We start from the raw sequence: 11,269 nt of genomic DNA on the forward strand, positions 1-11,269 counted from the left end.
TAATACCAGCCACCGTTAGAGCCAATTGCATCTCTCCTGTCCTTTCCAAACTCTATACACATGTGCTTCACTTTATTAGTAGTAGTAGTAGTAGTAGTAGTAGTAGTAGTAGTAGTAGTAGTATTTTTCATTTATATGCTGCCCCATAGCCGAAGCTCTCTGGGCGGTTTACTTTGTACCTTGCTTTACCTTCACCTGCCATATTTGAGCAAAAGCAAGTTAGCATCTCCAGCCTGTGGATGCTGTTTGTATATAACAAACATCTGTTGCATTCTTTCTGTTGTTGTTATGTGCCTCCAAGTCAACTGCGACTTATGGCGACCCTATGAATCAGCGACCTCCAAGAACATCTGTCATGAACCACCCAGTTCAGATCTTGTAAGTTCAGGTCTGTGACTTCCTTTATGGAATCAATCCATCTCTTGTTTGGCCTTCCTCTTTTTTTACTCCCTTCTATTTTTCCCACCATTATTATCTTTTCTAATTAATCATGTCTTCTCATGATGTGTCCAAAATATGATAACCTCTGTTTCATCATTTTAGCTTCCAGTGATAGTTCTGGTTTATTTGTTCTAACACCCAATTATTTGTCTTTTTTGCAGTCCATGGTATCCGCAAAGCTCTCCTCCAGCACCACATTTCAAATGAGTTGATTTTTCTCTTATCCGCTTTTTTCACTATCCAACTATTCTTTCTGTTATGCACCCATAACTTTGCTAGTCCTTTTATGGGCTTTGGCTGAGACGAGATGAGAAGAGAGTGATTAAGCCGGAGAAATGTTGCACTGCCCCATGGAACTACCATCCCCTAGGCAGAATATAAGCCTTGTTATGCAAGCTAGAGTCCTCACTTCTTAATCCAGCCATTTTGGGGGATGTCCTCTTGAGGAGCTAAGGCTGAGGCTCTGTTACACCAGACAAGATCCCACCAGGGAAGAGTTGCCACCTGCTGCTTGTGGAAGAAAGTGCTTTTGTGTCAATCAGTGCTTAGGGTCTTTGCATGTAATCACTGTGGCCACCTTACGTTTGGAGGTGAAGAACTTACTAAAGAATGAATAAAACTTAAAAGATTACACAGAGTTTATAGCTACTGTCTTCTCTTTGCATAAGCTGTATAGGCCTCTCGGCTGGTTCTTGCAAAAGAGTACTATTTTCTTACAATCTCTTCCCAAGGGAGCACTCAAGCAACCGAAGTTTTTGTCATTATGCAGTCTGCTGTGGCTATATGATGAGAACAGCTTAGGCAAGTTCTTCCCATACCTCCCTAGCTTGTTGATTCTGAGGAGGTAATATGTTGATGTCACCAAATGCAATGGAATGTAGGAGTTATCATCCAATAAAATCATGCAGTTCTTTCCTGAGAACTCTGCTTGCAGGCAAATACTGCACACAAGGTACTGTACATACACTACACAAACTGTACTAACACATTCAAATGTTTGAGGGATGTTAAGTTCTGGATAGTTTTTGTGTTTCACACTCTCCTTTCTCTTGGTGATAGAATGTTCCAGGCAGTCTTTACAGAGTACTCTGTCTCTTTTGACAGAAAAAGTCATGGATTTATATTGAAGAATTATCTGTAATATTTATAGATGAGCTGGTATTACTAGGATACATGAATGCAAGGGTCTGAGATCTGGACTTGTATCTTGAAAACCTATGCTCAGTCTCATTTATGCTGTATACTCATTTCTGGTCTGGACTCACTTCTGATCCTGCTCTTTCAGCCACTGTTTCACTTTATTAAAATGTAAATAATTGTGTCTTACATGATACATCTCAACATCTCATTGTGAGAGCAAATCCCATAAAGAGTGTAAGGTACTTTGTAAATCAGAAGTTCATAATTGGAGACAGTCTGCTTCTGAATACCAGTTGCTAGAAACCACAGGAGGGGAGAGTGCTCTTGCACTCAGGTCTTGCTTGCAGTCTTCCTTTGGGCATCTGGTTGGCCACTGTGTGAGCAGGATGCTGAACTAGATGGGCCACTGGCCTGATCCAGCAGGCTTCTCTGATGTTCTTATGGCTGTAGTAGTTCAGGCCTAAAGTGCTGTCAACACAGGGAGAAAACTAACTGTTTCACCTCTTTTCTTTGTAATATTTCTGACAAATATTTCTTTCATCGCCTCTCTTGGAAATGTTTAGAAACAGCCTTCGTATGTTCTTAGAAGTGGGAGGAGAACATACCCTGGAGATAGATTCTGTGGATACCCTGAATCATGAGTGTTCTAGCAGGCCTCAAACTCTTCTCCTTGGAAACCACTGGGTTCTATATGCTGGCTTCTTCTGGGTCATGGTAAGCAACTTCCATCTATTCTGGTATGTATGTTTATGTCCTATAGGTAGGAGGGGTGTGTGTACTGGGTAGAGAGATGCCACTGTGGCATTTGTGTCATCACTGTGTGTTTGTTATTGGTGTTTTTCATGCATGGCTAATGTGAAAGCAACATCAGCAAGTAACATCATGATTAGCAGGTGCTGCGGTGGCCACATTTTGTTTCCACAGCTATTGCTGTGTAGTTGAAGTTGCTACCACAGGAAGTGCACAGATGCCCCTTTCAAGACCTTCAGCTCTGCATATAAAGGTTAGGGGGACAGAGTTATCAGGGGGGTGTTGTCAGAGGTGGGGCCAGTCATGTTCCCACCCCACTGCTCCACACATTCAACGCACATCTGAAGAAAGTCTGAAAGCGACTTGGGTTCCCTATCAGTAGTCCTAACATAACAGTCACTAGCATTGTGGGACCATAGGATTGCCCTGATAGAAGAGGAAGGCAATATATTGTTACTGGTTGCAAATCAGAACACCAGCAGATAAATAAAAAAGTAGACCTGCTGTGTGATAAGGAGTAAACCACCCAATTTAAAATGGCAAGAGGAATGCCGGAAAAACAGAGGCCTCGGGAAGAGCAAGCCTTTGCCGGTCCATTTGTAGTATTACACATTTGGAGGGCAAAGTGCTGCAAGAAGACATCCAGCTAAATGCCCTAGGCAATGCTAGTAACTGCTGGCAAAGGTAACGCCATTTGTAACAAGATAAATGGAAAGCCAGGAGCGATTTAAGGTATATCCAGACATCTTTCCAAGATCACCTTGGCTAAAAGAAAAATTAGCACCCAGCTGGGAAAAGCATGTCTCTTTGATGCCAAGAACGAGAGAAGGTTATACAAAAAAAAGAAGGGAAACACAACACCTTCTGGAAACAAGAGCAAGCACTGCTGTACCAGGCAGAGGATGTGAGGATTATGAGGAGGCAGAAAGGACAACGTTGCATACATTGTTCTTGCAACGATGACAAAGATGACAGACTTTCTGAATAAAGAGTACCAAAAGACAACATTCCACTGTTCATTTGAGAAGAGATATAGAAGGAACGCAGTGACCGGGTGTGCTGTAAGAGACAGGCCAGACCAATCCTCAACACTAGAAAATGGATCATGAGTCTAGCTTCACCAGGACAATAACAACAACAAAAATGAGGAGGAAGCTGAGCAGGCCCCTAAAATCAAAATTGAAATGTAGAGTTACTTGCTCAGATTGGAAAGTCTGCCACAAACCTTCATGGTCCAAGCCACACTCGTGCTTGGATCCAACAAGATGCCCTCAAATATATGCTGCAATTGGGAGTCAGTACTAGCAAACAGAGCTGCATCTGACATTCATGCATTTTCAGCCACCAACCTTCCTGGGTTGTTCTTGAACACTATCTATACACAGCCCCTCGTCACCCCTTTCCCAACAGATTTCATGGACAGCAGATTTAAGATACTATTAAAAGTTGGCTAAGTTGCCACTATTTGATGTATTACTACATTTTTACTTCTGAGAGGTGTTGTTGACGTTTTCCATCTCAGGCACCAAAATGTCTTGAGCTGTGAGACTCCTTCCATTTGCCTCTCTTGACCCTTGTGTGTTTTATACTTCTGGTGTTCATTACCTCAAGTTTTTCTTCTGGAACAAAAATAAGGCAGGATACAAATGTAAATTAGGGTGACCAGGTGTCCTCCTTTACAGGGGAGTCCTCTACTTTGAAGGGCTGTCAAAGGAGAGTCCTCTATTTGAGGGCCATCCAGGCCAAGTCCAGTTTAAAGATGAGGAACTATAAAAAGGGAAAGCAGGAGTGGCCTTGAAGTTGCCCCTCAACAGATAGAGAGCAGCTGCACCTGGTCAGCTGAATGAGCAGGCACACAAGTCACCACGTTGCTTCCCTGCTGTGGTGAGATGTACTGTATTTCGATTTAAATTATAGTCATTATTACTAAATTTGTGCTTATACATATATATTACTATATACAAATTTTATGCAGATTGCTGTCCTCTTTTTTGGTGATGCATAACTGGCTACCTTAATATGAACAGTAAAAAAAAATAGTATAAAATCAATATTCCTTTCCCACAATTTCTTGCTTCATTTCTCATGCATCATTAAACGTTTCATTGGCACTGGGTGTGGTGTTTGGGGTTTTTTTACTCTTAATTTCTTTTTGGCAGAGACAGACAGTACATTATGGCTGGAAGGATTTGAGAACAAGACAACCAAAGCTATTAGGGTATTATTGTTGCCTCTGAAAAACATCCTATGGGAAAAAATGAAGTTAAGCAAGCAATGGGAAAGGTGTATTGGGAAGTGATTTTATATATTAAAGAAATTAGAAACATGTATCATGCAGCATTCCAGCCTTAACAAATCCCACCGATAGCAGCAGCCAATTTAATTAAGAGGAAAGCAGAATCTATTAGCCTTTCTGCCACAGAAAGGTAGAGAAGAAACATTAGAAGAGGAACTTTTTTCATGTGAAAATGAAATATTGGCTGTGCATTTGGTGGCCTTCACAAAGGTGCTTTTCAAGAAAGGGATGAAGGAACAGAAACAAAGTTGAGGCCACATAGAACGTCTGACTTGTTGCAACAGTTTTTTTCCTGCAGCTGTTACTCAAATTCACCTGAAACATCAGCTCTGGCCATGCTACTCCCAGCCTGCTAATGGCGTGGGGCTGTGGATTGCCACATGAGCGTGTGTGTATGTGTATGTATGTAATAGACATTTTTAGAGAAGCTCACTGACCTGCCAGGACAGTTTTAAGAGGTGAGTCACAGGGCCAGTCCAAGACAATTCTGGTGCCTGAGGTAGAAATTCCAAATGAGAACCTTCCACCAACCTTATTAATTCTCATAGATTATGCATATAGGTCATATCTGTCTGGCTTCCACTTTACATCTCCCTTTAATATCCCACCAAAATCTGATGTCCAGAGTGGGGTATTGCTAGGAGACTAGCCCAGGGGGCCTTGAATGCTAAGTCTTTTGTGTCAGGCCCCAAATTTTCTACTTTTTCCCTTTTTTAAAAAAATCATCATTTGCTTACAGGGTCACCAGGCATGCTGCAAAGCACAGTGCCAGTGAGACCCCAGCAGCCCAACTTCTTAATTTGTATCTAAACATATAATCAGTCCATGCAAAATTTGTGCTGTCAGCCTGCGCCCTTGAGTCTTTTAAGTACCTAGCAATGCTCTGTCTAAGGCAGCTGCCTCACCCTGCCTCATGGTAGGGCTGCTTCTGACTCTCAAGGCACATGGTGGCTACTGTAAAAGTGCTTGAAAACAATTTGTATGCTGGCTTCCTCCCTGCTCACAGTAAATGTGCAGCTGCCACAGTGTACAGGATCAGTTTTTTTGCTTACCAGTGAAAACCACCCTAAACATAGCTTAATGCTGGGGTGCCAAATGTGAAGGCCTGTGAATGGGAACACACACACGCAAGTGGCCAGTGCACACGCAGCAGTTGAAAGTGGCTGCTGTGCATTCTGAAAGTTATGCGAAGCAGCTGTTTGCTGATAGCAATTTGCTTACAAAGACAAGCAGACCCTTGGGTTAAGCAAACATTTTATAAAGCAGACTTTATTGGGCAAGAAAGTACACAGGATTGCTTGGCTTTGCCTTTTTCACACAAAGATAGAAATGTGCTTCTAAACAACAATGTCCCTCCAGGCTCCTATTTCCTGCACCCTTAGTCCTATAAATACATGTAACCATGACAGTGTACAGAGTGGATGGGTCATTCTGAACAAAACAAGCTGAGGATAAGCCATTCCTGTTGTGCTGCCTGTTCATGCCTCTGCTAACAGTTTACTGCAATACATCCAACACTTGGGTGGGGTGTGTGTGCTAACGTAGTTGTTTCTGTAGTGGCCATAGAATGATGCCTGGGAGAATCATCTTGAAGTTTGGACTCCCATCATTTTGCCACTATTCTCTCCCCCCTCCCCCCGTGATGGCTTTGCATGCTGCTGCTGCCTCTTGCCAAACCATAGACCCTGGCAGAGGGTCTGTTGCTGGGGCAGTAGCTCTGCTACACACAGTTGTGCTAACAGCCTATCTTCTTGGGTTTCTTTGTGTTATTGTTGCATGGCAACTAAGATTGAGCTATTAATGAACAAAAAAACCCTTTTGATCTTGTCTGGTAGCTCACCTGCCTATCACCTCCTCCCAGGGAATTTATGTGGTGTGGCTAGTCTGTGGACCCGTATGAGGCCTTGTATTCCTTTATTCCAGCTATTTTACAGTGCTGTTCAAGATCAAGCTATTATATCTCACACAATTATCCCAGGAAATTAACACACGTCGTCTGTTTTTAGTTAATTCAAACCAATCTGATAGCTCTCTATTATCTCATCTACCCAACAAAGTGAGATTATCTCAGATATATAGTATACTTATGATACTGTAGGCTACTTGATTTTAAATTCCTCTCTGGAGTCCTTAATAATGTATATAAAATGCCCACATCTCCTCCACTTTATTAAAAAATAAACTTATCAAGACCATTGTCTTCATCCGATGAGAGGTGGGTCCACAGAGTTCCTGTGAACTGTGTGCATCATAACACTGTATTTCCTTACATTACAAAAGGACTTTCACAATATTCATCCCACACATTAAATCACACAGAATACAACTTCATATCTGTTATACATGGTCTTGACCCAACTCATAGCCCATATCACTTTATAAAGCCATGCACACCAAATGTTATGGTGGAGCAACCCCTATGGATCTGATGGGACCTTCCCTTAAATTCAGTTTAGGAATATACAGTCAGGCTGACCCTTCACATGCTATAGTTCCCTGCAGGAGCTTGGCCCCGGGACTTGGGATATTCAGGTATTTTGGTCTCGTACTGGAGGCCCCCTACTATTTAGGCTGGGATTTTAAAAGTATCCCCACCTTTGGATTCGGCATAGTTTGTTTTTACAAAAAGAGGCCTAGATTTGAGTTGGCGTGGTCTCTTTAAATGCAAACAATGGTTCCTAGAGGGAAGCTTATTTATTTGTTATCAGTCTCCATGGAGACCTCATTTCAGGATAGAGGAAGTTGAAAGAGGGGCTTTACAGGAAGATTAAACACATTCAGATATGATCTGGAGGCAAATAACATAACTCTGCGTGTGTCCTGAGAGATTGAGTTGCATGTAGACTTGTGAAAATCTTTGGAGATAACAACATCGTCTGCAGCTACTTCATGTTCAAGCCCTAGCTGATCTGCATGTTCCTTGTATATTATTACCCGATTTCCCTTTAAAAATGACTTGATTGCATGTTCTATTACATTTAAACAAAAACAAAAATTAGCAAAGTTTAAATGTGTTATTTTTCTGAAGTGTATTAGGTGGTAAAGAGAGCATCCTTTTTCAGGGGTTGCTGACCTGTAAAATACTACATAAAAGAAGCACCAAGATTGGTCCCTGAAGGAGGTCTCAGTGGTCTGCTAACAAGCTGCTTTCATTAAAAGAGTTGATTACATGGCTATTGCTTCAGATGGTCATGCTTTTTCTCACATGTTGATTTCTCTATACTGATATACAAAAAATATACACAAATCCAGGGTGCACTGCCGTAGGTAGAGACCACACAGATATGTGTTTTATGCCAAGTACACATGCGTAAAAGCTATGATGTGCAGTAAGTTTTCAACACGTAGACATCATCATAATAATATGATTCATCCCCTCCCCCGTACACCTGTGTGCACCTGGGTAGGCACAGCACCTTATGGAAGCAGATGACTGCTTTTGTGTCATTTACACATTTTCTGAAGTTGCTGACCACCAACTGCTAGCAGGCAAAGCATGAAATGAGAGGTGGTAGATCCTGGGAACAATGGAACCTGTGCTCACCTGGAGATCTGGGAGACCTCCGCACCACTAACATCTTGTAGGACAAAGAGATAGGAGAGCAGCAGTTAAAAAGTTGCAGCAAGGGCAGAAGGTTATTGAGACACTCCAAGTCGCCACTCAAAAATGTGGCCTCTGTTGGAATATGTGGTTCAACTTGAACTGGTGGGTTGGATCTGCATGGGGTTAAAAAGGAGAGATAGAGAGGAGACCTGATTCCTAGGCTATACCTATCCTTTGATCTCCCGCTGACTCTTCCTTCCTGTGTAAACTTATTCTTAGGATGCTGACCACATCTTCTGGCTTCTTCATTCTCTTGAGAGAGAGAGAAGACATCTTCTCTTTGTCTCTCTCCTCACGGCATGAGGGCAAACGCTAGGCTTAGTGTTTGCATCTCCAACTTAGCTTGTTAGCCAGATGTAGAACTCTTTCCTATCGAGTATGTACTTCCAGAATAAAGTACTGTAGTTCTTTCTTATTTTGAAGCTTAAAGTCTCAGTGTGACTAATTCCAGAGAAGGTGTAATATTTAGCAAGGATTCAAACACAAAGCTCACTCAGGTGCTTTTTGCTACTCTGCAACAGCCTTTGCATATGTGCTATAAAATGCTCCTTTCCTTTAGAGAGCTGAAAAGGAGAGAGAGACAGAGACAGACAGAGAGAGAGAGAGTTTCAACCATTTAGCACAATACAGGAAGAAAAGGGCAAAATGGGTATAGCTTCTACTTGCTGTTTCCTTGTTCCTTTTTTATTTTGGATCCATGTCTTTTCTGGGTGATAGAATAAACAGTGTTAATCATTGCTCTTTGATTAAATTGATGGCCATCAAAGAGATAATTAGCTGTTTAAGGTCTTAGGTGGGAAGCTATTTTGAATCTAGCTCTACCTAGCAGGTAGACAAAATGGGATTACACAGGCATCCTTGGGGCTAGGTATCAGAAACAAGTGGTGGACAACATCGTCATAGCTGGAGGTGGCACAAATGACCAGAGATTCAAAGGAATGTTCATCCCTGCCATATTCCTATTGAAATTACCTGCATGGTATCTAGGTAACTTTATACCTAGATATACTTAGATCTGGTAACTTTATTCACTGGATTAGGGGAGAATAACTAAAAGCAAGAGGCCAAAGCCCAGGCTTTGATAACATACAAGCAAGTTGCTCTTAGTGAAGATAAGAGGGAGTGAAGTGAGAAGACTCCCATTAGTTTGCAGACGTTCTAGGACTTAGCCAGATGATGGGGGCTGGCTTTGGTGATTTAAAGGAGACTATGCTCTAAACATGCTCAGTACTCTCAAACTTGTCTACAGTTGCAGAGAACAAAAGAATCCCAGTTAATGAGTGATGTGAGAGCATCTAGTTCCTTGACCCAACACCGGTGAGTTCTGGCTCAAAATAAGCATTTGCCAACCCCTTTTTGTTCAGCAGAGAAGCTATTAAGTTCTTTGTGCATGAAATAATTGTGCACTATGGTCTCATCTTAATAATCAGCAAAGCTGTCTGCCCATGATGGCACAGCCATCTCAGAAGAAGTGGAATATTCTGGGGAGCTCTGTGCCTTAACATGTGCCACTTTGAACATGGGGCTCAGGAACCAAACATGAAAGTCTGCCACCCACAATATTTCCCTTGACCTCCAAGCAGGTGACTTCATCCATTCCTTGCTCCACATCATCTCTGCCAATGATAGTATTAGCACATCCCTTCCATGGCTTGTTCCTTCTCCACCTCTTCCTCATCTCTCTCCCTGCCTCCCTACTGCCAATTTCTACGAATGTACCCTCAAAGTGGCCAGTATCACACAGCAGAGCTGTGCTGGACTGTCTGTTTGATTTGAACAAGGGCTAGGCCAAGGTGTGGAAGAGGGAGACAGGTCAGGTGGGAGGTCCAACTTGTTGTGTCAGATAAATACTGAAGTAGTGCAACCAAATTACAAAGATGTGCATTTGACAATTTAATTTGACAATTAAAAATTAGTGTGAGAATGTGATGACAGAAACATTGTGATTTATTTACTGGGGACATTGTGATTTTTATTAAACATTACGATTTTTATTTATCTGGAAGTGTGGTTCTCAGAAGGCTGTAGTTTATTTCCCCATTATGTCACAGACTCACTGGGCAAACCATCTCAAGCCCTTGGGGTCTCTCTCCTTGGATGTAAAGGTGTGCCATGGGAATGCTTATGTAAAAATGGAAGCCTATAGAGAGACTCTGCGACTCTGCCCATTGAGGCAGATGCTCTCAGTTCTTGTACATGAGGAAGAGCAGAGTTGAAAAGAAAGGTTAGCTAGGAGACTGGTTGGTGATCCTAATTGCTTCTGTATGTTTAAACACAAAGGCAGAATTGGTGAGTGCCAGGATGTATACACACACCACCCTGTCCTCCAAGTCCAAGGCCTGATCAGCAGATCTAGCCAAGAGACACTGGGTCTGGATGCCTGCAGGTGTGACAACTTCCTGCTGAGCACAAAGAAAATGATGAGGGCTGCCAGGAATGGAAAATATGCAACTGTTTCCCTGCTTTGCACCAATGGAAATTTTCCTTCCAATGTAGATAGCAAATGGGGCCCTAATCTGACTTGGGTAGTAAGCACAGAGTCTAATCCTCCTAATTCCCCATCCAGGTCCTGATCTGAAGGGGCGGTGTATCTGCCATTTACTTTATTGTTAATAGTCTGAATAGGATCACACGTAGTTTGGTCCTGAGCAACTACTGAATTAGTACTGGAGTCTGAAGCCAACCAGAGCTACTGATCTCTGTGGTAGGGCATGCTAGGGCCCAATTGTTCACAGGGGCATTTGGTACCAGTAGCATTCAGCAGGATTTGGAGGATTTATTCAGCTTGGAAAGCCTCCTTGTAACTAAAGATGCAGTTAGTGGGGCTTCATGGTGCTAAATGATGGAGATCAGTATAGATTTCTCCCTGTTCTGTACTGCAGGGATAGGTTTATTTTAGAGCACCCATATTGGCCAAGGATACTGGCAGGAGAGAGGGGCTAGGCATTACAAGCCTCCTTTGTCCAGCAAAGAGGCTTGGATGTCAACAGAGCCCTATTCAGCAAAGCATTGAGCTCTACCCACCTCTCTCGTAGTGT

The sequence above is a fragment of the Rhineura floridana genome, chromosome 3 (assembly GCF_030035675.1).
Source record: "Rhineura floridana isolate rRhiFlo1 chromosome 3, rRhiFlo1.hap2, whole genome shotgun sequence".
In the NCBI taxonomy this organism is placed as follows: domain Eukaryota; kingdom Metazoa; phylum Chordata; class Lepidosauria; order Squamata; family Rhineuridae; genus Rhineura; species Rhineura floridana.